This window comes from Ursus americanus, chromosome 3 (assembly GCF_024610735.1).
Source record: "Ursus americanus isolate L20-20 chromosome 3, mUrsAme1.1.p, whole genome shotgun sequence".
Taxonomy (NCBI): Eukaryota; Metazoa; Chordata; class Mammalia; order Carnivora; family Ursidae; genus Ursus; species Ursus americanus.
Window position 1 is genome coordinate 46,649,519 of NC_142129.1, and position 27,246 is coordinate 46,676,764.

General features: G+C 40.4%; 1 long non-coding RNA gene and 1 pseudogene across 1 annotated transcript; both read left to right on the forward strand.

The window, feature by feature from the left end:
• Nucleotides 1-205: 205 nt before the first annotated feature.
• On the forward strand, nt 206-18,840 carry LOC148110382 (uncharacterized). The gene is made up of 3 exons (XR_015723749.1): nt 206-340; nt 1,753-1,830; nt 15,057-18,840. It is a non-coding gene; the product is annotated as an uncharacterized LOC148110382 (long non-coding RNA).
• LOC123788674 (large ribosomal subunit protein eL21 pseudogene) lies at nt 12,045-14,023 on the forward strand (annotated as a pseudogene).
• Nucleotides 18,841-27,246: the final 8,406 nt, after the last annotated feature.

The following is a 27,246-nucleotide window of genomic DNA, read 5'->3' on the forward strand; positions in this document are numbered from 1 at the left end:
GTAACTAAACTGTTTCTCTAAGTTCCGTGAGCTGCCCTAGCAAATTAATAGAACCCAAGGAAAGGGTCCTGGAACCTCCAATCCAAAGCCAGTCAGATGCGCAGGTGATACCACGCGGGGCTTGTGATTGGCGGCTGAGGTAGGGGGCGGGGCAGTCTTGGAGGATTGAGCCCTTAGCACCCCCCCCCCCCCTCCAACGCCATCTCCGGAGGGTGTCAGCTCCGGTTGCTTTCTAGGATAGCCGGCGGGTGTTGTGGAGAGTTGCTTGCTGTGAGGAGAAATTCCCACACATTTGGTGACCGGAAGTGAAGGGTTCTGTGACAGAAGTAAAGGAAACCAGGTAGGAAACCTGAATTTTTCTAAAATACTAAGCAATTCACAGATTGGAACGAAACACAAAAATTTAAGTTTTGCCTTTTTGAAAGAGCAGTGAACAGTAGGTAATGGTAACTACATCTAACACTCGTTCAGCGCCACATGCCACATATTATGCCAAGTACTTTTCACATGTTTAATAATCACCATACACCTGGGTGTAAATAATACTGAGTCCCTTTTTAATAAATGCGAAATATCAACTGCCTAATTATTTCTCACCTGGACATGCCTTAATTCAGTCCTGCTTGCCAGCACACCCTGCTCTCCAGTAAGCTTCCCACTGAAAAAGAGGAAGTTTTATATAAGCTTTCTTATGTTAATGAACATAATTCTAATTCATAAATACGAACAGACAACTAGGATCACAATGTATGAACAAAACACTTGACCTCACTTTTACCTCCAGCTGTGCCCCAGTTTCAGCTTTCCATCACAGAAAACCTTCTGGACACTTTCTATACTTGCTGTCTCCAATTTCTCTTCCCTGTTCCCTTTTTCTATTTTAAACTGGGTAAGTACACACAACATTTGCCGTCCTATCCATTTTTTAAAAAGTTTTACTAATTTAAGCAATCTCCACACCCACTGTGGGGCTTGAACGCAGGACCTGGAGATCAAGAGTCACATGGTCTTCCATCTGAGCCAGCCGGGTGCCCCTACCATCCTAACCATTTTTAAGTATACCGTCCAGGGGCACCTGGGTAGTTCAGTTGGTTCAGCATCTGCCTTCAGCTCAGATCATGATCCCAGGGTCCTGGGATCGAGCCCTACATCAGGCTCCCTGTTCGATGGGAAGTCTGCTTCTCCCTCTCCCTCCCTCTCCCTCTGCTCCTCCCCCTGGCTTGTGTGCTCTTGCTCTCTCAAAATGAATAAATAAAATCTTTAAAAATAAATAAATAAATACACAGTCCAGTAGTGTTAGGTACATTCACAGTACCGTGCAGCCAATCTCCAGAACTTTTTCATCATCCCAAACTGAAACTCTTACACAATACTCATGAAACAATTCCCCATTCCTCCTCTTCCCAGCCCCTGGCAACCACCATTCTTTTTGTCTCTATGACTTTGGCTACTCTTCATACCTCATGTAAGTGGAATCATGCAAGATTTGTCCTTTCGTAACTGGCTTATTTCACTTAGCATAATGTCCCAAGGTTCATCCATGTCATTGCAGATAACATAACTTCCTTCCTCTTAAAGTTTGAATAATATTCCATTGTGTGTGTGTATATATAAACCAAATTTGTTTATCCATTCACCCATGATGGACATTTGTGTTTTGACAAGCCTTGCAGGTCGTTCTGATACAGGCTATACTTGGAGTCCATTGCTCTAAAGGTTCCAATTGGACTTTTTTCCTTGTTTCCTTTTTAGACTTTTCCCCTGAAAAACTCCCATGAATGGGGCTCTGGTGATGAAAATATGAGGAACCGAGACAAAGTTATCTGTTTGGTGAGTCATTTCTAGATGTTTACAAATTGGGAACTATATGCACATTTTAAATGTTTAAGCTAAAAAGGAGGAGAAAAACCCTTGAGCTCTCATATTTTACAGCAAAGCCAAAAGTTATTGTTTCATTTACTTTATTGAAGATACATGCTTTGGATTGCCTCCCTGTAAAAGAGAGGTTCTTATATAAAATTTTCTCCACAAAAGATTATATTTCTCTAAGTTCCCTTCTTTCTAGGGGGCCTCCCACACAAAATAAATTTAGAAATTGTTTTGCAAAAATACTAATGTCAACAATAATAGCCTCTTTTGTTTTATACTAAGGGAAAGTTTTTGGAGACTTGTTTAGAATTGTAACGTATGTACCACAAAGACCCACTTTTGTAGACATAACCTTAAGATGTCTGGTGCTGCCAGAAAGATAAATATGTATGTATGAAAAGAATAAACTTAATAAAATCAGGCAAAAGTGAGACTAGAAATTTCTTCCAAAGAATCCTAAACATTTGCAAAAGTGAGTTATCCTGTTGTGGTAACTCCTGCCAAATTATGTTAAGTTGTGATTTTCTGAAATGTTTGGAAAATGCTCCAAGGAAATGAATTAATTTAAAGAGAAAGCATTGCATTCATAATATGGAAAGCTGTAAGACGAATTACAGCGTCTCCTTTACCCAGAGGTTATATATAAAGAGCCCTGATGTAGAAGAGAAAGACAGTAAAACTCCTCCAACAACATGATGGTAAATCCCAGCAAAATTTTTCTAGCTGAAAAATTGAAGTTGAAACAAGTCAAAATACTCCGGTAAATTGGCCTTAATTCATGCGTGATATTATTAGGTGCTGAAGTGAAGTTACTGGTGACTTGGCTTCCTTAATCTGATCAAAATTCAAATCCTTCTTGCTCCTCTCCCTGGTCTTTAAAAATGACATTGTTTTCTTGTCTATTACTTTTCAATTACTCTTTGCTCTTTGGTAGGAGGTCTTGGCTTCCTGTTTTGTTTATCGATCGCTAATAGCTCACATTCACCCGGCCATTGCTCTGGGCCATGCACTACACTGAGGACTCGCTTATAAGGTTTCTTTCAACTCTCCCAATGCCCTTGTGCAGTGGGAGGTGATGCCCTCCTTGCAGGTGAGGGACCCAAAGACAGATTAGGAAACTTGCCCAGGATCATATACTGGTAACTGCTGTAATCACTATCGGGAAGCAAAAATTGATCTGTCTTATGCAAAGTTAATGTTCCATACCAAATTTTAAAAAGCAGCAGCAAAACAAAACACCCAGTGCCCTAGACTAGAGAATTGTCTGGGACGTCCTTGCAGAGATGAAGGAAAGGAGTAAATGGAGAATTTAATTCAATTAAAGTGATCAGGTTGTTTATAAAGAACACTGTAGTTCCTAGGAAACCACAGGAAGGCCATGCTCCTCGCAGAAAAAGAAAGGAGGAGGGGCGGATTGTTCCTCCATGTAATTACCATGAAATGCACGAGCCACTGGAGAAGTGGTTTTCAGAGTGTAGTCCAGGGAACAGTGGCACCAGCACCTCCTGAGAGCTTTCTAGAGGGAAACCACTAAGGCCCCACTCCAAGGCTGGTGAATTACAAGCTGCAGAGAGGCCCCACAACCTGTGTTTAGACAAGCCCTCCAGATGATTCATGCAAACTGCAGATTGAGAACCACTGCTTTAGAGTTCATTTTGTGAACTACTAGGAACACTGATCAACACAACTTGTTACAAACACGATTTGCATATTTAAATTTTGGATCTGCCTACAGGATGCATTACTATGAAGAAATTTAGGAATATTCATCCAATGCAGCAAGGAGTTTTACCACCTATGCCTAACCTAATGCTTTGACTACTAGGGTTAAACTAACAATAGTAGACACATTGTAAGGTCTTCATTATGTGCCAGGTGTTGTTCTAAGTGTTTCATGTTGATTAACTCATCTAGTCTTCATAACAAACTGTAAGATGTATGTTATTCCTACCCTCTTTTTATCTGTGAAGGAACTGAGGCTGAGAGGGTTAAGTAAACTGAGTATGCGGCTGTTGAGATTTGAACCCAGGTTACATGTGTCCAGAATTTCTATACCTAGCTGCTGGACTATCTTGGGGACAAAAACTTTTATTTTTTTATTTTTAAAGATTTTTTCATTTATTTGAGAGAGAGAGAGAGAGAGAGAGAGAGAGAGAGAGCATACCTAGAGGGTGCCTACGTGCACATGGGGAGAGGGACAGAGAAAGAGGGAGAAGCAAACTCCCCGCTGAGCAGGGATCCTTCTCAGGGCTTGATGCCAGGACTGAGATCATGACCTGAGCTGAAATCAGACGCTTTTTTTTTTTTTAAGATTTTATTTATTTATTTGAGAGAGAGAGAGAAAGAGCATGAGAGGGGGGAGGGTCAGAGGGAAAAGCAGGCTCCCTGCTGAGCACGGAATTCCACACGGGGCTGGATCCCAGGGTCCTGGGATCATGACCTGAGCCAAAGGCAGACCCTTCACCGCTTCACCGACTGAGCCACCCAGATGCCCCATGGGGCCAAAAACTTAAAACAAAAACCAAAACTATTTAGGGGAGATTTCTTTGCCAAAACAAACAAACAAAACACACACACACAACACACACACAATTTTTTTAACCTGAGAAATTTGTATATTGAAGAGTTTTTTTTTTAAAGATTTTGTTTTTAAGTAATCTCTACACCCAACATGGGGCTTGAATTTACAACACTGACATCAAGAGTCGCACGCACGCTCCACGGACCAAACCAGCCAGGTGCCCCTGACTATTGGAGAATGTTAATTCTTTCTGTTAGTCTGTGAATCTATAAGAGGCAAATATCAGAATCCTACGAAATATATTATTGTGACAGAGTCTTCTGAAACTTACATCAGTTCCTTGGGACATTTGGAAGAGATGTTAGGTGATTTTTTTTTTTTTTTGATCTACTGATTTTAAGATTCAATGAGGCTATTTCTGAAGCAATTTCTTTCTCTTCTATCTCCAAATGACACGATCGTCTCCATCCTGTAGCAGTGCCTTTATCCTGAAGTATAACAAAGAACTACACCAAAAAGCATATTACATCGGTAGATCAAATTCCACTCCCATTTGTTATATTTTGGCCTTGACAAAGAACATAATAAATAGACAGATTTTACTATACACCCTACAACATCTATTCTTAATTTTTAATTATGGGTTTTTTTTTCAGACTTTTTCTGGGTAGCTGGCTTACTGGCTCTTACAAATGTTAATTATTACTTTATCAGCATATATGTCGTTATTGAAAAACAAAGTGAGAGAGTTATGAATTTAGATAGTTTGAAAAACTCTGAGGCCCTCTCTACAATCATGGGGTTTCTGAGGCTGTGCCTCATTCTAGGGTCAAAGCTGGGGATCCTGTACCCCCCCGAAGCCTGGAAAGTTTCATCGCTGCTACTTTGTAAAAGAGGTCAGGTTTTGAGGGACTGAGGAGAGGAAAGGCTGGGATAACAGGTGGGGCCCAGGGAATCCCAGAGCCATAGTCTCTCTGCATCCAAGAGAATATGTTGGGATTTCGTTCAGTGCAGAAAGAAAAGATGAACCAAGAATAAACATACCTAAAATTATGTCTCTTTTTTATATCACTGGAGGGGTGGGGGTCGGGTGTTTTGTTTTTTTGGTGTTTTGTGGGTTTTTTGCAAAATCACTGCCACCACCACTCCATCTAGGACTTCTTGATACATACATAACAAAGGTGATCAGCCACTTTGGAAGGAGAATGAGGATAATGCAGGTCATTCATTGGGATTAGAAAGTCAAGAGGTCCTGGAGTTACTTGTCTCAGCCCATTTCCTTTGGCAGATGCTCAGTCCTGTGTCTTGAGTGTGGACCTTTCCCAGATTCATTGTGAAATCTTCGGCACCTGCCTATTGCAAATGAAAGACACAGGTTTCTTCCCGCATGTTGGTAACCATCAATCAAGTGACTTGATTTTCTAGGACCATTCCTGCTCTTGCCCTGGTCCCACGTGGAATACAATCTGAGCATATCACTGTCCTATACAAAAAAACCACCCAAAATTCCACCTCCAAAATCACAATCAAATATTGGAGAGCCTGCTCAAGAGATCCAGAGAGAGGAAAAGGGGATTTCACCGTACAACCTTAGTTAGGATATGTTAATGATGGCCTTTCTCAAATGACAGCATTTGAGACCTAAGTGTTGCAAAGGACTTGGGAATGGCAAGAACATTCCAGGCAGAAGAAACAGTTAAGTGTGAGACAGAAAGAAGGTTGTCATACTTGAGAAATAGAAGGTGAGTGTGTGCTCAGGGTATTGTCTGTGATGGGGTGAGGAATTTATGCCAGAATGTAAATCAAAGTACTTCTTCATCGAAAAACACTTGCAACCCCCCCAAAAAAGAAAAAAAGTTGAAGTAAACAGTGTACTTAGTGTCATAATTGATTCTTTTATTTCTTATGGCACCTATTCTCTTTCTGGTTTTACAAATAGATGAAGAATATGGATGAAGAATAGTTTAAGATTGTATAAATTTGATAGAGTTTTTGTGGCTCAGTAATTTAAAAATACTCTTTTATTGCTAAAAAAAAGTTGATAAAAGATCCAGTTTTTTACAAATCTTCTACAATTTTTAAAATTCTTTGTTCTTGTGCATATATATCTTAATTCAGTTTCAGTCATATGGTACACGTACTTTCACTTTTCAATTAACTCGGTTAATATTGAATCACATGTATTTTGTATATCTATAAATAGAAATAATAAATGTCATTTTAACAACTACATAATAATCCATCAGGTTTTTAACAATTAACTTAAGCATTTACCTTTCCTGAGACATTTCTTTTCTCTCTTTTTTTTGTCCTATTATAAATAACCCAGCTGTGAAAATCTAAGTGCTTATTGCTTTTCCTTCTTTTGAATTACATCCTTAAAAATATCCCTAGAAGTGTAATAGTGTAATTATTACATCAAAGAATATTTTTAAATGTGGGTTAAAAGAATCTACATTTGTTGGGGCGCCTGGGTGGCACAGTGGTTAAGCGTCTGCCTTCGGCTTAGGGCGTGATCCCGGCGTTATGGGATCGAGCCCCACATCAGGCTCCTCCGCTATGAGCCTGCTTCTTCCTCTCCCACTCCCCCTGCTTGTGTTCCCTCTCTTGCTGGCTGTCTCTATCTCTGTCAAATAAATAAATAAAATCTTTAAAAAAAAAAATCTACATTTGCTATACATTACCTTATTGCAATATACATATTTAATAATTTAAAAATGTATCTGCTGGGCTTTTAGTGAAAATGCAAGACAATTGGTACCTGTTAAACTTTTTTCTTTAGAATCCTCAATTCTGGAAAGAGTTGGCATACATAAATGAACTTATGCAAAATATTGTATTTCGTACGTGTGTGTATATATATTTCTCCAGTTCAGCTAATGTAATAATTTTTTTTAGAGAGGGAGAGAGAGAGTAGGGGAAGGGGCAGAGGGAAAGAGAGAGAATCATTTTTTTCTTTTTTTTTTTAAGATTTATTTATTTATTTGAGAGAGAGAGGGCCCAAGCAGGGGGAGGAGCAGAGGGAGAGAATCCCAAGCAGACTCCCTGCTGAGCACGGAGCCCAACGCTGGGCTCAGTCTCACAACCCTGAGATCATGACATGAGCCGAAATCAAGAGTCAGACGCTTGGCCCATTGAGCCACTCAGACACCCACTCAGCTAATGTAATAATTAACAAAATTATGTACTGTAACAATTTCTAAGAAACATTAGTCATTAATGTCTGAAATTTTAAGCACTTAAAAAATAGATACAGGGGCACCTGGCTGGCTCAATGGTTAGAGTAGACGACTCTCAGTCTCAGGGTCTGTAAGTTCAAACCCATGTTGGGGGTAGAGGTTACTTTAAAAAACGACAGGAAAAAAAAGCAAAACACAGAGATACAATCCCCTGATAGCCATTGGTCCTTCTGGAGCTTTTCTGTAACCTTGTTATTTTAAAGGCACCCGTTCATTCACTTGTGCCATTTATCAGGATGAACCGGGGTTGTGGCCTCACGTGCACTCTGCTACAAATGAGGCGGGCTGATACCTATAGAACTGGGGAGGATCTAATTTGTTGCACACAGAAATCAGGGACGAGTAAAGGAGTTCACCTAGAAACACCCACGGACAAATCAACCAACCGAATTGAGAAAGGAGAAGCTTTCTTCATCCCATCTAGTGTGTGTGTGTGTATATATATATATATATATATATATAAAATAACGTTTAGCTTTGATGTATTAACTAAATTACAGAGCTGAGCACAAAGATTCTTCTTCGATTTAGTTTTTCAAAGACATGAGGATCCTAGCCATTCTTCCATGGGTAACAGTATTCACAGAATTTCAAAGCGAGTCTTTTCTTTTCATGACGTTCTGGTCACCAACAGCTGTGGCAGGCCCACACAGGTAGAAGTAAGAGATGTCAGTGACACCCTGTGTATGATCCTTGTCCCCCGTGACTTAAAAAAGAAGACGTCGTTTAAAAAGAGTCAGGCCCCAAATCAAAATGTGATTATATTGGGCTCCCCTTCATATCAGCATCCAACCCATTTTGGCTTTTATCAGCCCTGAAAAGGAATTTGCTGCATTCAGCAGACAATTTTTGTAGATACCATGCTGAGCATTCAATAACATCCTTCTCTCTGTTCTGTGTGTGACTTTGACACTAACCTCTTATTAAATCCAATATGTAAAGGGTGGAAAATATCACTTTTCCATGGGAATGTTTACTTCTGGGATTCTGCGAAAAGCGCGTTGAGTGCTGCTTGCCACCTGCAAGGGTTATCATTTCAAACTGTAAGTCACACTATACTTTGAAGACACTTGCCAGGAAAGGCTGAGCAAAGGTACAGCTTTAGCAGTGCTGAGTGGAGCTGCGGTTTGTAGACAAAGGCAGCAGGCCAACTGCTAGACCAAGAGGCGGTATCCTAATCAGCAAGAAGCCTTTTAGATAGCAGCCTCTTCAACCACGGTCACCCATCAAAGGCTGGCTCCCCATGGGCATAAAGAGGAAGACTTCTCATTGCCATCACCTGTCTTCAAGCACACATGTGGACAGACACATGTGCACGTGTGTGCACCTGCAAACACAGAATGGTCTTCAAAAGATGGGGTGGGGGGGTGGTAGGAGAAGGGAAGATTGTGTGTGGTCCACTTGCCATGTCAGCTGACCTTGCCATGCACAAACCAGCAGACAGACATTGCTAAAGATGAAATCTTCCTGAGCCTGTATCAGAATGAATATGATCATGAAATACCTCTCCTGAGGGCTTATTTTTCAAATGCATTCATCGAGTAATTGCAATTTTGAGAAAAAGGATTTAGCTAAAACAGTATTTCCATTGAAATTTAGAAAGTAAAGCAAGTCTGTCTGTCTTAGTCATTTTTGAGATTCATCTTTTCAACTCAATAACATCAAGTGTTTTTGTGTTTAGAATCACGATTTTTCTCTGCACTTGGAAATATCCTATCTGATAGTTTGCATACACCAAGGAAATTGGCTAAAGGGTAGATTGTTTGATTTAGACCTTAGCATATATCCTGGTTAAAAAATAAAGTTCAGGGGTGTCTGGCTGGCTCAGTGAGTAGAGCATGTGACTCTTGATCTCAGGGTCATGAGTTCAAGCCCCACGTTGGGGGTAATGCTTACTTCAAAAAAAAAAAAGTTCATGATGGTAAGTGGGAGAAAACACCAACATTCTCTTTAGTCATCATTGAAGAAGCTTGAATCATGGAGCTGAAATGTTAACTATGTAACTTGCTATGAGATATTTCAGAATGGTGATATTTTATTGTTAAATATAATTTGTTTGACCTCTTAGCATATGAAAAAGTTAAGCTATAGTGAATCATAGACCTAAAGTAAAAGCTAAGACTATAAACCCTACAGAAGAAAATTTTGTGACTTTAGGTTAAGCAAAGAATTCTTAGGATGCAAAAAGCATGATCCTTAAAAAAAAATCCAATAGTCTTCTTCAAATTAGAACCAAATAATATGGTTAAGAAAATGAAAATGCAAGCTACAAACTGGGGAAAAATATTTGTAAACCACCATTTCATAAAAGACTTTAATTAAGAATATGTAAAGAACTGCTCTGCTCCTGTAATTATACAAGCAAACCAATTTTTAAACAGCAAACATTTCCTCAAATAAAAGGTGCAGGGGCGCCTGGGTGGCACAGTCGGTTAAGCGTCCAACTCTTTTGATTTGGGCTCAGGTCGTGATCTCAGGGTTGTGAGATCAAGCCCTGCGTCAGGCTCCACACTTGGTGTGGAACCTGCTCAAGATTCTCTCTCTCCCTCTCCCTCTAAGCCCCTAAAAAAAAAAAGAGATTTAAATAGAAAATAAACACATGAAAAGATGCTTATCATCATGAGTCCTAAGGGAAACACAAATCAAAACCACAATGAGATACCACTAGGCACACATTAGAATGGCTTTTTAATAAGACAGTATCAAGTTGGTAAGCTGCTGATGATGCAGAACAGGAATGGTGGGAATCAGCAAAACCTGGGAACAATCCAAATATCTTCCAATGGATGAAGGGATAGACACACTATGGTACAACCACTCAGTGAAATACTATTCAGCAATAAAAAAGAAAGGATCTACTGACTTATACAACATGGATGAATCTCAAATGCATTTTACAGAGTGGAGGAAGCCAGACCCAAAATGCTATATACTGTATGATTCCATTTATAAGACCTAATTAAAAAGGCAAAACTCTAGGGACAAAAAATAGATCAGTGGTTTCTAGAAATTGAGAATAGAGGAAGAGGTTGATTACAAAGGAGCACAAAGGGGACTTTCTGGGGGTGAAAGAATAATTCTATACCTTGACAGTGGTGTTGGTTACACAGTTGAATTTGTCAAAACTCTTAGAACTGTAAAAGGCGAATTTCACCAATCCAAATTATATTTCAGTTAAAAAAAAGAAATTGGATTTTTATTTCGTGTTGAAAATTAATTTCAGATACATAAAAGATTAAACTATAAAAGGCAAAATGAAATGTTTCATAGCCAATAAAGGGGAATATCTTTTAAGGTCTTAAAACAGGGAAGAATCTCTTAAATAAAACACACTAGAGGAAAAGATAGATATCTGTGATTGCTTCTGTTCATCAAAGATATCACAAAGAGAGTGAAAAGTCAAGCCCCAAATGATAAGATATTTGCAACACATATGATTAGCGAAAGATTAGTGTCCAGAATATATAACTTACTACTACAAAGGAATATACTGTTAAAACCACATAAATATTGACATCAACTGACTTTAACTATGGTTGCACACATCTGAATGTTGTGTTGATGCACCGTGGTGTTGAGTGAGTAATAAGTCCTAGAATACCTGAAGAAGAATTCTATTTGTATGGGTGCCTGGGTGGCTCAGTTGGCTGAGCATCAGATTCGTGATCAGGTCATGATCTCAGGGTTGTGAGATCAAGACCTATGTGGGTCTTCCTGCTGAGTGGGGACTGCTTCTCTCCCTCTCCCCCTCCTTGCGCATGGGTGTGCTCGCTTTCTAAAATAAAATCTTTTTTAAAAAAATTCCATTGTATAAAATTCCAGAATGGACAAAATTAACCATAACTTGCTTGGGAGTATATCTATCAGTTAGTAAGGGAATGATTGTATAAAATTTAGGACAGTGATTCCCTTTGAAGTGAATGAGAGGAAGGAGGGATATAGGTAATTTTCCATTTAGTAGCCTGGGTGACAGATTCACACACCTTTATTATTATATGAAGTGTATATATGTGTTTTATATACTCTGGTTTTATGATACGTTAGCTCAGTCCTCTAAGAAGCCAAGATGGGGTTAAACATGCAAGAAATGTATTAGGGAGATGTCTGCAGGGGACCATGATGCAGGTCTGGCACCTGGGAAGAAGAAGGGGGGAGAAGCAGGGGTGGGTAGGAAGAGGCTTGGACTGCAGTACAGTTCTAAGGAAGTTTCAGCCGGGCCAGTGAGGAGACAAGGTCACCGTCTTGCAGGCCCAGTGTCCTTGCCATGCCCAGTTACTGGTTGGAATCAACATTGGGAAGCTTGACTTTGGCGTAACTTTGGAAGTGCTTACACGAGGCAACAGCTGGTATAAAAATAAGCGAATAAAAATAATTCCTTTTGGCTGGAACTGCCATCTCCCAGTAATTTGACAAAAATGACCAAGACAAAGGGAAAGAGGAGAGGCAACCACTATATTCTGTCAGCCTTATAGAAAACATAGAGTTGTTCCTTTAGCTACATACATACAAATCTGTAAGAAAGGTGATATTGTAGACATCAAGGGAATGGGCACTGTTCAAAAAGGAACGCCCCACAAATGTTACCATGGCAACCCTGGAAGGGTCTACAATGTTACCCAGCATGCTGTTGGCATTGTTGTAAACAAACAAGGTAAAGGCAGGATTCTTGCCAAGAGAATTAATGTATAAGTACTGAGCATATTGAGCACTCAAAGAGCCAAGATAGCTTCCTGAAGCATGTGAAGGAAAACGATCAGAAAAAGAAGGAAGCCAAAGAGAAAGGTACTTGGGTTCAACTGAACTGCCAGCCTGCTCCACCCAGAGAAGCACACTTTGTGAGAACCAACGGAAAGGAGCCTGCGCTGCTGGAACCCATTCCCTAGGAATTCATGGCAGGATAAGTGCAAAAAAACCCAAAAACAAACAAAAAAAAACCACCTCAAGACTGTTCAAACAAATAAAACTAACAAAAGTAACAAAAAATCCAAGATAAAAGGGTGCCTGGCTCACTCCATCAGTAGAGCATACGACTCGTGACCTCAGGATTGTGGGGTTCAAGCCCTATGTTGGATATACATAGCGTTTACTTAAAACCAAAACAAAAAACCCAAAAAGCAGAGGCTGGGCTGTCAGTCAATTATACTCCCCACAACAGGAGATGGGAAAGGTGAATTTTTGTGGTGACCATGATGGTATATTTCTTTTTTTTTATATAATTTTTTATTATGTTATGTTAGTCACCACACAGTACATCCCTAGTTTTTGATGCAATGTTCCGTGATTCATTACTTGCGTATAACACCCAGTGCATCATGCAATATGATGGTATATTTCAAAAATTTTTTTAATTTAAAGAAAATGAAGATAGGCAAAGGATATCAAGGAAGGCAAACTCTTTGTTACAGAAGAATGTCATCTAATAAATGTAGAAGCAAAAATAGAATTGGAAAAATCTTTTTCTAGTCCCCAAATTAATAACTAACTTGGCAAAGGTTATCTAAAACAGTGTGTAATGTCTCACCCCACAGATTACTAATTAAATACAGAGGGGAAAATGTGTGTTCCCAATGGAGAGATGTAGTAGTTACCACCTTAACCAAGTGACCAAACCTGAAGTTGGTCCCTGTGGGAGACCTCAATGTGTGTGTGGGCTCAGCTTACAGCTCTAGGGCCTGGAGTGCAGGAACACAGTAGGCCCACATGCCACTGTTTAAACATTTCAAATTTGTGAATTCAGCTGTCAAGTTTTATAGTGTATTTTATTCCCATGCCTTGACAAATATATCTTACAATGTGTATAATATATGTGTAGAGCTATGGTTTTTAGGCAGGGACTTTAAATGACTAAAATCTAGAAAAATACCAAAGACAACTGAATTTAATTATTGTGCACATGTGAGTTTTGTGTTGATGAATTGTGATATAATAAAAACACACATAATTTTATGTATTTATTTCAATAACGTTAATATTCATTGCCTTCATTTCAGTAACATCACTTAACTAGGTTGTTATAATCAATAATTTGACATAAATTACATCCTATAGATAGTAATAATTCCAAAGGATTAGAAATATAAAGTATCATGGCATTCAAAGTATCCAAAATTTAAATATATTTTACCAAAAATATGAATTATTATATATTAATATAGAAAATTAAAGTATATTTTATATATGCTTTCCAAAAATATAATTTTTCTTCTAAATATTCAGAATGACCTATTAAGAGACAACTACAATGTATTATTAATAATATCAACATTTTTAATGAAAAGTTATTCAAGCTCAAATTATACTTAAGTTTTTGAAAATTTAATGAAAGCTTTTAAAATCCTTCTATAAAAATGAAAATTTTGTAATTCTAGTGTTTGATATTCATCCAGCAGCCTAAAAAATATTCATATCATATTTCATGTATATGTGAAAATTGTTTAATATTACAAAATGTGCAACTTACAAACACCACAACTTTTCCTTCCCCACATCCAAGGGCTGACTAGTTAGCTACTAGTTGAAACTTGAAGAATATAATTGAATGAGTTGAGTAGTCCCTTGTAAGGACACTCTGTGGTTGGCTCAGAGGTTAGCTTATTTGAATCCAATGATTTACTAATTATGTAAACTAGTTTCCAGGACAGTCAGAGCCCTGTGCCTCAGCCCAACAGTCCTAAATCAGCCCCTGTCTGGAAGTCATCTGCTTGTCAAACCTCTAGGCTAACATCTAGCTCTTGCAGTATGAAAGTTACCATGACAACTGAAGGGAAAGTTTTGGTCAACAGGATATAATCCAAAAACAATTAAAAAAAACAACAACAAACCCTTTGAGCAACTTCTTGAAGCCAAAGGGGATTCGAATGACACACCCAAAAAGAACAATGTCTCACAGGTATAAAATCTGGAAATCACAGGGCAAGAAACAGAAAATTAGATGATGGGGTCAAATTGCAATAGCGGGAAACGTAGCCACCCAAGCACCTCGCTGTACCTGGGGCCCCCTGTATGTAAGATGTCTGAGGAATGTCTGTTGGTTTGATCTGATTGGAAGAGCTCCAAATCCTTATTTCAGGTCCCAAAGAAGAGTTGAGTTTGTCTCATTTGAGCGGAGACCCAAACACACTCAATGAATATGGATTTCCAGAAATCCTGGTACTTGAAATGGTTGAGCTTTTGTTGTTCCTTTTCTCCAGCCACCCTAGAGTTCATTTTTGGTTAGCCAATATATCAGTTCAAGGGAAAACTGCTTTTGCAAAAATTAAATTCAGTTAAGAAAAAATAGAAAATAAAACATTTCTTAATTTATTTTTGAAGTGTCTTTTGGGAAAAATGCTTTTTCTGCAATAAATGGGAAATTTCTTATTTTTCAATGCACCATCTATTCTCTCTTCATCTGATGACTTTCTTGATTCTCCAACTCCCATTTTCAGAGATGTGGTTCAGAGAGGCTGATCCCCTCCCAACTTCTAAGAAGATCCTGTGACTAGGTTTGGGTAAATCAGAAGCTTTCCTCTCTTCTGGCCACGAGGATTGGTTCAGGGCTGTACACATGACCTAATCAGAATCAACAGAATCAACTCTGAAGGAACCGAGTGTCCTTATCATGTCATTGTGTCTTCTTGGATCGGGAGGCACTGTGACTGCAAATGCCACTGCACTGATAGAAAGGCTTGTTTAGGGCCCTGCTTCCTACAAGCTGTGTGACCTTGGACACATCATTCGACTTCCCTGGGTCTCATTCTCATCCAAAAGTCCTCCATGGCTTTCGTGAAGATTTGATAAAGGATCGCCTGCACGTGAAAGCATGTTATAAATTGCAAGGCCTTGCTGAAATGTAAGACCTTGCCTTTCACTTTCCTGACAGCCAAAAACTGGAATAAGCACGTAGAGATGTTTGGGCCTATTCAATGCACTGGAAAGAAAAGCACATTGCCCAAGAAGAGAATCCGAAGCCACAAAAAATGTCGGAGCCAAAAGGACCTTGGAGGACATCTGGTTCAACCTCATTTCACAGAGGAGGACACTTGCTCTTTCTACCCTTGAAAGGGAGGAAATGAGGTAAGAACTACTATTGCAACCATGCAGCCGGGTTCCCCACATTAAATTAAAGCAGTCAGATAATAAGCCAGAGACCATGTCAGTGTTGGAATAATGTGGTTATCTTCTCCCCGTGGAAAACAGCCTCACCTGCAGAGAACTCACAACTACAGAAAACACAAACAAAACGGGATTTGCCGAACAGTTCACCTCCTTCACACTGTCCTCCTCTGAGTTCTAAGGTAGAAGGAAAAGATCTTTGCAGCTGGAAAAATTGCTGAGCCACGTGTCTGAAATGCTTGACAAATCACAGTGGGGATTTTATTTAATTTTTTTTTTTTCATTTTCCCTGTTGGTGAGAACCTCTCTCGCCAAGAAGTTATTTGCCAAATGGTGACTTCATTTATGATGCTGGCAGTGTGATGTTTAACAGCTGACATTTGACTACTTCTTAAAAATCTGTCCCTTAGCTTACGTAGCAACAGAAGTGTTGCAGAAATTTGGAGATGCAAGTGTAATGTTCAATCATTTTCATAGATAAGAGTTATTGGAAGAAGTCCTATCTCGCCAATATTTTTAATCATTGTAATTACAAAAAAACACAGTACATAAACTACTTTATGAATATTAAATAATCCTCACAACAACTTCAGGACGTAGGTGCTATTTTTAATTACCCACAGGTTTAAGGTAAGGCACAGAGAGGCTGAGTAACTAAGTCACCCAGCTAGTGGGTAGGAGAGCTGGGATTTGAACACACGCATATTGACTCTGTAGTCTGGCTGTTTAACAGCTATGCTACACTGACCTTCTGACGATAATGTTCTGCAGAGCATACTTTATATGTTCTCAAAGAAATAACTTGTGTATGAAATTAAGACAAATTAAAATGTCTGTTCCAATTTATCTTTCTAAAACACTGTTTTGATGACAGCATCAGGAGAAAGCAGAGCCACATGAGTGAGAACACAAGCTTTGGAGTCAGGTGCAATTACACTTGAGCTCAGCTACTGGCTAGTAGCCATTATGACAAGTTCCACATCTCTGTCTACTTTGGTTCCTTCATCTGTGAAATAGGGATAAAAATGTTACTTAAATTATGGAGTGGTGCTGGGGTTAAGTGAGATAGTTTCTGTGGAGTACATATGTCCTGTAAAGCGCTAGGGATGGGGGCGCCTGGCTGACTCAGTTGGTTGAGTGTCCGATTCTTGGTTTCGGCTCAGGTCATGATCTCAGGGTTATGGGATGGAGCCCTGTGTTGGGCTCTGTGCAGAGTCGGCTTGGGACTCTCCCCCCTTCTCTCTCTCCGGAATAAATAAATAAATAAATCTTTAAAATAAAGTGGCAGAGGGTATAGAGAGCAGAGCCCAGTGCCAGTCCTCATCATCTCATCATTATCATCATCATCACTACTCTGTGTATCAGACATCACTTTAGCTCTGCTTCGTCTTCTCTCAGCCTTATCTAGCTCTTAATCCAGCCATCCTCCCATCCCTCCCTTTCATCCGCTGCAGTCCCGTCCCACACTGGCTCCAATCTGCTTCTCACATCTGCTGCCTACCAAGGCCTTGCCTTAAGCCCACCTGTGCCCCGTCACTCCTCCCCTAGGATATCTCTGTTGACCCCAGTGCCTGGGACTCCAAGGAAGACTGCTTATGTAACCCGGAAGTGCTGGCAGGGAGCCCTCCAATATTCAGAACTTTGACCCTTTCTTCTCCCTCATCAGAGAATACATTCATTTGCTGGGGCTGCCATAGCAAAGCACCACGGACTGAGAGGCTTGAAGAACAGGATTTATTGTTTCACAGTTCCCAAGGCCAGAAGTTCCAAATCAAGGTGTGGGCAAGATTGTTTTTTTCCGAGACCTCTTTCCTTGGCTTAGAGATGGCCACCTTCTGACTGTGTCCTCACATGGCCTTGGCTCTGGGGGTGTACATCCCTGTTATCCCTCTGTGTGTCCAATTCACTCTTCTTAAAAGGACACCAGTCAGATTGGATGAGGGCCCACCCTAATTTGGGGAGGACACAATTCAGCTTACAACGGAGGGTCCTGAGATGCATTTCGTTAGCCTCTGTAGAAGAGCCTATGGGATAGAGCAACCAGTTGCCCATAGTGGCCAATTTGAAACATACCTTTCTTCCCCAGTTTGCATCTCTGCCCCTCTCTGGGATCACACTCACCAATAAAGTCCTCACACAATAAGCCCTGGTCTTGTGTTCATCTTTCTGGGAGAAGTTGGCCTAAGACGCCTGGTCCTGCTACATGGCCAACCAGACCTGTCAGGTATATTCCCAGATGTCCTTTCAGCCCTCCCTGTCCAGCCTGTGCCGGGCTTGTCCTGTTCTAGCCACACTGGACAGTTCATCCTCACTTGTCCTCTCCAGGAGTCCTCACCTACAAATGACAGGGCAGGTCCCTTCCTCCTTCCGCTTCAAATTCTTGAAGAAAGCTGTTTCACTTCTTATGCATGACCTTTATTACCCTCCTGGAGATGAGTAATTATCTCTATACAGTTCTAAATAAATAAGTATCCTGGGCTAATTAGGAAAGGCACAAATGTTCCAGATTTGCATAAAAAAAGGAAATCACACTGCTTCAGAAAGTACCTAAATTAGTGCTTGAGAATGTATAGAAGAAAAGTTAACAGATGTATAGCTGGCCAATCCCAGATTTTAATTAAAACCCATCTTTTATTGGTCAAAACATGACTAGTGTGACAGCCAAGCCAAAAGAGAAGGAGATTAACACGCACATGCTCTCACACACGGATACACAAACACATACTTCTTAGCATTCTGTTATTTTATACTATGTGGAAGCAGCAGGATGTGGATACAAATGGATTTTTCATGTATTTCTCTTGGCATTCTGGCCATATTTAATGTAACATCCAGCAAAGCAGAAATTTTAATTAAGTTTATGGTCTGACCATCTGTATTTGTTTGGAATTTCTGTCTCTTCAAAGCAAAAATGTGAACCTGGCTTTAGACCTGGAAATATCTCCGGCTGCAACCAAATGCATTATCAACAAACTGAGAGTGTGTGGTCTGAAATATAAAATAAGATTAGAAGAGGGGGAGTCCATTATCAAAATATCACAAAATACCTGGATATTAATTATGCAGTCACTAATTTATTCTGGCATGCTTTAGACAAGATAAAAGGGAAATTTTATATATTTTCAAGGGAAAAAAATCTCAGCATTAATAAACTGCCAGAGAATCAATTAAATATATTTTACTTGTTTCTGTGGGGTTTGATGTTACTTTTCTTTTAATCTTCACCTCTTGCATTTTATAAATGGATAAAACCTATGAACCATCTGTATCCAAATGTTTTAATCACTCAGGCTTCCTTTCTTTAAAACAGTAAAAAAAACTCACTAACATACAGCAAATGAGAATAGTGAATGTGGCCAATATAAATTAGTAAAAAATACTTGTAGGTACTTGGAAGCAGGAACTAAAAATACTCTTTTAAGATATTATGTAGTACAGACATAACGTCGACCTGCAGTCTCTTGCCTGCCCTTTGGGGGAATTGAGCTGCCTGTAGTTTACCTTTGCCTTCTCTGTGAAGTGTTCATTAAGTAAATTAAAAGTATGACCACGTGTCTAGTTTGAAATGGCAAATCTGGGTATTAACCTGAAACAGTGTAGCCCACTTTCCTGCTAAAATTCACAATCCTGAGACCAAGGACTGCCAGAATCTGGCAGGTCTTCCCAGTTCTTGCCTCTAAAAAACAAGCTTGTCTCTCTAGGTAGAAAGGCACTCAGACCTCCACCACCATCTAGCCCACAAATACAAGTCCTGGGCCACGCAGGAAAAGAGGGAACTATCTCCCATTACGTGACCATGTATTTTTGGAGCCATCAGAACGCTGTCTCTCTTCAAGTAGCCCATTTCCAAACTAACTCTCCTAAGCTCGTCCGTGAGATATGTTCATATGTTTACTCGACAGTTATTTATTGTATGCCTACTATGTGCCATGCCAGGAAGTGTTCTAGAAGCGAGAGGTCCAGGAGTGAACAAAAACAAGTAAGCTCTTGTGGACACTATATCAGTTTTGTGTCCACTTAGAGACTGAGAAAACAACTCGGCAGGAGGTAAGAGAAAGATGAGAGTGAGAGGGCACCTTGGGTGGGGGGTCCCCACAAGAAAGTGCTAGAAGGGAACAGGGAAATCTCAAGTTTTCATGTGTTCCGTCCATTCAGAGTGACGGAGATTCAGGAGGTGGGTCTAATGCAGCCCAGCAAAGCAGAACTGGGGAAAAGGCTTTGAGACCACATGGACGTGAACCTGTGCAGTGGCAGGTGGGCTAAGGGGTGTAGAGAAAGCCAGAGCAGGGTAAGGGGGACGGGAATGGGGGGCAGGAGGTGGGAGTGGGGACAGATTGATCAGGGGAGGCTTCCTTGAGGAGGTGATGTGTGAGCTGAGTCCTGAAGGAAGTGAGGAAGTGAGCCACGCAGGTGTTTGGGGGAGAGCACTCTGAGCCTGAGTTTGTGTGTCAGGATCCACCTCCAGGCCCTGGAGTAGCTTCCCTATGTTCTTTCAAATTAGCCAAGACCCACTTGTTTCTGCCAACAGCATCTCCTCCTGTACTCTAGAAACTTCTTTAAACCTCACCGCTCTATCCCTGGACAACAGGCTCTACCACCCAGGAGTGATGGAAGGGCTGCAGGAGAAAGGGAAAACAACAGACCGGATGACACAGTGGGGAAGTATATCTGTGGGGTTGACCAAAATAGTGTCTCCATTATACATATCCTAGAAAAATTATTAAATTAAAAGTAAAGAACAATCCAAGCAGAGAGACCGAAAGGTTACCTAGAAAAAGATACGAATCAGGCTTACCTCAAACTTGACCCCTGTCATAGTAATTCCAGAAGACAAAGAGGATGTGTCTACAGACTTTAGGAAAAGGATCATGACACCAGAATTTCATATATACATGTGTGGGTCATTCTCAAGTATGTGACATCTCAGAACATGAAGAATCCCTGTATCCCACTTGAGAAAATTCTGGAAAATATATTCGCATGACCACGATAGAGATGAAAATTAAGAACTCCAGAAAGAGGAAGTTGTAGCTAAAAGAGGATCCCTCATTTACTCAGGTCAGGACCTGGAATGAAGAGCTCCAGTTGGGGGTGCAAGTTCAGGGGCAAAGCGTGGCCCGACTGTGCTTTCTTCCACACGAACTCTGCTGTGGCTCCTCTTTCCCAGTGCCAGGAAGCGGGGTTGTTGAGCCATATCCTTCAGATTCAGAAATCTTTTGCATGTTTAATGGCCACAGGCAACGGTAATGAATAGGGTTCTCTTCAAGCACTTGTGAACAATGGCTATGCCAGGCATTCTGTTAAGAAACTGAACCAGGAGAATTACTTTTAAAAGGTGCTTTCCCACCACCAAACCAGAATGACATCGTGCAACATAGTGGCTCTTTTTTTTTCTGCCATGGAGCATGAATGATGCTTTTCTGTACCTTTAAAATTGCGTTAAGAGTCTTGAGTCCTTGAGGTTTGATTGGGAAAGACTACTAGGCCACCGGGTAACAGATCCGATCTGTCCTGGAGCCTCTTCCAACCCTCTTTCTTATAGGATCTGTGAAGGTTCCTGCGTTGACAAATCTTTAACTCAACCTAATTGCAATTACGCTTTTAAAAAAAATGTATGGAGGGGCACGGGTGGCTCAGTCAATTAGGCCTCTGACTCTTGATTTCAGCTCAGGTCGTGATCTCCAGGTCATGAGATCAAGCCCCACATCAGGCTGTGCGCCAGGCATGGAGCCTGCTTGGGATTCTTTCCCTCTGCTGCCTCACACATGCTCTCTTTCTCTCTCTCTCTCAAAAAAAAAAAAAAAAAAAAAAAAAAAAGTATGGAAAAGAATTATAAAGAAATACACACCTGAAGGTTAAGGTAAGGGGCAGTATCAGTTAGTAAACCACTAAGTGCTATTTTTTTCCTGCTTCATAGAGTCAGCAGATATTTTAAAGACAGATCTTTAAGAAACCAACATACGCAATTTTATGTAGAACATGTAATTGCAACTATGTAAAAATGTACACATTGAAAGAAAAATACATCACAATGTATTTGTGAGATTATTGATGATTTTTTTCCTTCTATTTATCTTTATGTTATTTTCTAAATTTTCATTAGGGGTAGATATTACAACCGTAATGGAAATTTTTTTTCTTAAATTAAAATAAGATGGTGAGGGTTTTGAGCTTGCTTAAAGAGTGCAAGCAGATTGCTATATGGATGCCAAAAAAGTAATTGCTAACTACAAACAATTCTCATTTTCATCAAAACTGATCAGGCAGTTTCTACTTAGACTTTTAGTGAAGCCAATGTTTTTAGCTGGAAAGAGCAGAATTTCTTTTATAATATTTTAGAGTTCAAATTGCTCACATAAGCTCTTCAAGAGCATTTTGTCCTGAATAACTCCAAAATAAAAAAGGATTTTCTATAGGGAGAAGGGGGACAGACCATCAGTATACCCTCAAGAGGAATTAAACAATCAGATCTTTCTAGGTCCAAAACAAATCCTGCCAAGGTGCTCAGAAGGAGTGTTGGCCTTTTGCGTAAACCCCCTCATTCTGTAGCCTGGGCATAGGGGTGCAAGAGCATCTGGCTCTGGGGGAGCCTAAATAGACCAGATTCCGCCACTAGCTGATGACAGAATCCAAAGCAGAGAACCAGGTGATGGTGAAACAAGAAAGGAATTTCAGTGAGGCCAACACAGGAAGACAGTGGACTAGCATCTCAAAGACTGTCTCCAAAGTGCCCAAAATACTTCCTGGTTTATGTAAGGAAAATGTGGGGCAAAGGCGGGTGGGTAGTGCAGGTGAGCAGTGATGGTGAAGCCCGTCATTGTCTTGGTGTCAGTCACAGGGTCTTGCTGGCTCAGGGCAGTCCTTACTGCTTAAGGGGGAAGTCAACACTCCTATCAGGGGTTGCTTTGCCAAAGGGTCTTTTGCCTGAGTTAAGAAGAAGTTCAGCTGGAAAGAAGAACTTATTTAGAAAGTTGAGGGGCGCCTAGCTGGCTCAGTCGGTAGAATACGTGACTCTTGATCTTGGGGTCATGAGTTCGAGCCCCACGTTGGGCTTGGAGCCTACTTTTAAGAAAATGGAGGTAGTTGAAGTCTTCTTTCAGTTTGGTCTAAAGTAGCACCAAAGGGAGGCATGTATCACACCAAAGGCTTTGGGCTTTGATACTCCCGGCCCTATCCCTTTGCTGGCTTTACAGCTGCAAAGAAAATCTACACTGCTCGGTCTTGCTTCTCTTGCCCACCTCTGCTCCAGCTCTCCTGGCGTAACTAGTAACTCTTTGGGAAGCAAAATTATGTCGATTCAAAGTGGTCTAGATCTATATTACGAACAAAGGAGCATTTCCTGAAAGAAACAATCTGCCAAGACTTCATCTCACACACAATGAGGTGGCCTTTTATTTTACTTTGCTCTTCAACTTAGCTTTGTCTTTCCACTTCTGAAAAGGAGGTTTGCTTTTCCCTTGAATCACCAAAAGGCCCATTAAGGAGACTTTCCCCAAATAGTGTATTCTCAGCGCAGAAATCTAGGCACCCTTTCTCCAGCCACCTCCCCCCCACCCCCAGTTTGCCCACAGCTGTCCTGACTCAGAATGACAAGGGTGCTTTTTAAAAATGCAGATTCCCTGGGACCTGCCGAGATCTGAATCAGAATTTCTTATGAATGGTCCCCAGACTTTGAATTTAAAAAGCAAGCTTCTTGAGAAAAGAGTATCTGTGACTCACAGTATGTTTACAGTTAATACGTGCTGAGTAAATTAACGTAGAAGTTGGGGGGGGGAGTTTTCTGAGTGGTTCTAATGCAAATTAAAGTTGAAGAACCATTGCTTTACTCTATAAGAATAAACTGAAGTTAAAAAAAATATTGGTCTGCTCTTCCCACCCTTCCTCCCAGTTTTCCCATTCATGCTCCAGGTTGTTGGAGTTCAGAGCAGGGGAAGAATCCTGTTGTATCCCATTTTACAGAAAGGGACAGGGATTGAGGAAGGGCCCTTTTGCAGGATTCACAACCACCTCCCCATCTGACTTCAAAGACAGACAATAGCCAATATCCACTGAGCACTGCCAGTGGTCCCTGTACTCTACAGACATTATCATACCTTAATGTCCACTCTACAGAGACAAAATGGGTGTTATCGTAAAATAGATGCTATAATCCCCATTTTGTACTTGAGGAAACTGACACTCAGAAAGCATTTGAACCCATGTGTGTTTTGTCATCCAAAATTTGGGCTTTTCCTGCTGTGACCTGATGTCTGCATCCTCCCCCTGAAATGTTTGTTACTAGTTTTCTTTTGTTCTGCCCAAATATATTCTATGTGCTCACCAGTGCCTTAAATTACTTATTGAGAGCTATCCCTTTGACTTAAAGCTTTGTTTTCTGCTAAAATTAACATTTTACTACTCACTGGGCAATAATAATATCAGATTGGTTACTGAAAACCTTTTGATAAGAAAAGGGAGACAGAGTGGGAGAAGCCGGGTGCAGAGGGGGGCAGGGGGCCTTGTGCTCCACAGAGGGCACCAGTGGTAAGCGGCTGACCCCCTCAGTCTTACCTGGGACGAGCTCGCCCTTGAAGCCTCTGCCAACCCCTTGACCCCTAGGGTCCACGGTCACTGACAACAGTCCTTTTATGCCAATAGCTGAGCTTTTCAGAGGATTTCCGTGTATGTGTTTGAAAAGGGGGAGATGCTAACCACCTGGAGAGAGACTAAGAATACAGTTGATATCAATTAAAATAAGCATGTCTGTTATTCATGTTTCTTTGTTTTCTGCTATTTAAAAAATGGTTGCATTTTGGTTGTGATGCAATCTGGCAAATCACTTTTTGGAACTCTTAAAAGAGTTAGGCCAGTACCAGGACCTTCACTGTTCAAAAAGGAAATGATCCCAGAGAGGATGTTTAACATCTGAGAAAGCTATGGAGCCTGGGAGAGGGGGGAAGGAGGTTGGGAGCTAGGGGAGGGCAGTTATTGCAGAGGTGGGGAGAATCACTTAGAAGTTCGAGTGTTTGCCTCTTAATTCCATTATTTCCATTGGAGCCTGGCTTTTAATTGCAAGCTCTATGAGGTCAGGGATGGCATCCGGTTTGCTGCATTATCTCTGGCAACTAGCACAGAGAAGGTAATCAGTAAACCTTATGATGGATGTGGAATTTGAAACTTTTCAGAAATCCCTATGTGGACCTCGTTACAGTGATTTTGTATTTTCTAATCTCTTACAGAGCAATATAATTGAATGCAGTCACAATGTCTTAAGTTGTTAAATATCTGAGCCCATATGTAACATTTCAGACATTCTTTTTTTGTCGTTAAAGATCAGACTAGAGAAATGGAATAAAACAGAAAGTCAGAACAGTGTTGAAGAATCAAATAAATCCAAATTCAAAAATATTACAACAATGTTTGTTACTATTTTTCTTTTTCCTTCTGTTCCAGAATGATGTTACTTTGCTCCAGGAACAATGAGTCATTTGTCATCTGCATTATGCTGTCTTCCAAATAAAATAGCTATGTAGGGTGGATTTATAGACAAAAGCCTTCTTGAGTTTAAAGACATGTAAGAATAACATATTAAGACTGGTGATTAATAGCAGTTATAGGAATGTCTTACTTAAGTTTTAAAATCTAAAAAAATCTATCTTCAGATTGCTACAAGTTTGGCCCTATGGATCATAAATATGGAGAGATAATATTATTTATTTAGATATAGCTCTTAAAGTAAAATGGCTCTGTTTTGTTTTCAAAAGTATGTACTATTCAGTGCTATTAGATATAAAGTCAATAAGGAATCTAGCTATTTATTTATTGTGATTTATGCTAATCCTAAAGAATCATTGATACTTCTATATTAGATTAAGAAAATTATAGAATAATGGGGAATGGCTGGCTCAGTTGGAAGAGCATTCTCAGGGTTGTGTGTTCGAACCCCACATTGGGTGTACAGAGTACTTAAATAAATAAATGAAAAAATTATAGACTAATAAAGTTACAAAAGATTCAAAAGATTGTAAGGCATAGGCTTTGTGGATACACATATTATGGGCAAAGCAATATGGTAGAAGGTCTCAAAACTATGCATGTTCTCTGACCCAGTAATTGTACTTACAGGAATTTATCAGAAATGTGTATAAAGATATGTGTGGAATACGTACATCATATCCCTATTCATAATAGCATAGGATTGGTAACAGCCTAGAAGTGCAACAGTGGGAGAGTAGTAAAATACTCTATGGTATATCTCATAATCTACAACCACTTGCAAAGTCACACTGGTTGACATGGAATATGTTCACTGTCTGTTGTCTGTGGTGACTAAATGTGGTGTTTCTCTAGACTCCACATGGTCAAGTGACCAAAAGCTAGGGAGACAGGGAATAGGTGGTATGGTGAGTGAGTTCCAAGTTGTGCTTTTATGTGGATGCATGCACAGGGAGGTGCACACAGACTTGGAAGAACTGTCTAAACATTAATGATGCTTGGATTAGATACTTCCTGTGCCTTGCCCACCCTACCCTCCACCCCACCTTAACCAGCCTTTTTACTTCAGTCCTTGCTGGTGAACCACATGAGCACGTGTCACCTGCTAGCACCTTGCTGCTGCTGAGAGGATTTCTCCACCTTGTGAATTGTCTGCAGAGACCCTCTCAGCCTTTGGAGGTCTCTGCAGATTTGCAAGAACAAGGGCATTCATGAGCCACAAGGTGACCCCAGACCACGGGGGGATGGGAGCCAGTGGATACGTATTTCAAACAGTATGCTGGCCAATGTTTAACATCCAGCTCTCTGACAAAAAGAGCCCCGATTTGTAGCATTCACCAATTTCCATGATGTAATTTTTTCCCGCCATGGTTGATTTCAAGCCACCGCCCCGATGTCGCTGAACGTAAAGTTGGCAAGAGATATGCACAATAGGCTGTGCCAAGCTGGGACAAGCAGGCTCCAACACACCATTGAATAACACTCACTTCTTCTATCTCCCAAGTGGACAGTCTGAGGCATGTTCTCTCTGTGTCGCTCCTCAGGAGATACCCAGTGAGATCGAGTCCTACTCGCCCATAGTGGTGAATAATTTGATAATACACCTTTGAGTTGCCTTTCTTTCTCTTACAGTTTCCCTCTCTCCAGTCCTCCACTCTCATTTCCTGGGATCACTTCCCAAGAGAAACATGAGCTTTGCCCATGAGCCAGTGTCTAAGGCTCCTTCTGGGAAAATCCAAGGTAAGACACAGTTACTTTGGGATATGACAATACTGGTTAATTTGAATTTTTTTATTTGTGCTTATCGATGTCCTCAATTTCTTGCATCAGATACACGTCTTACATATTTTAAAGAAAAATAGGTGTTATTTAAAATTGTGGGTTATTTCTATATGTCATAATAGGGTTCCTGGTAAATTGGAAAATATTATACAATTTAAAAAGATTTAGCAGCTTTGTAGGCTCACATTTGTTATTCACCATGCCCATTGGTTGTCCTCCTGTAACGCAAATATAAGACTGATCCATAGGAAGGGGAAGGAAAAAAGC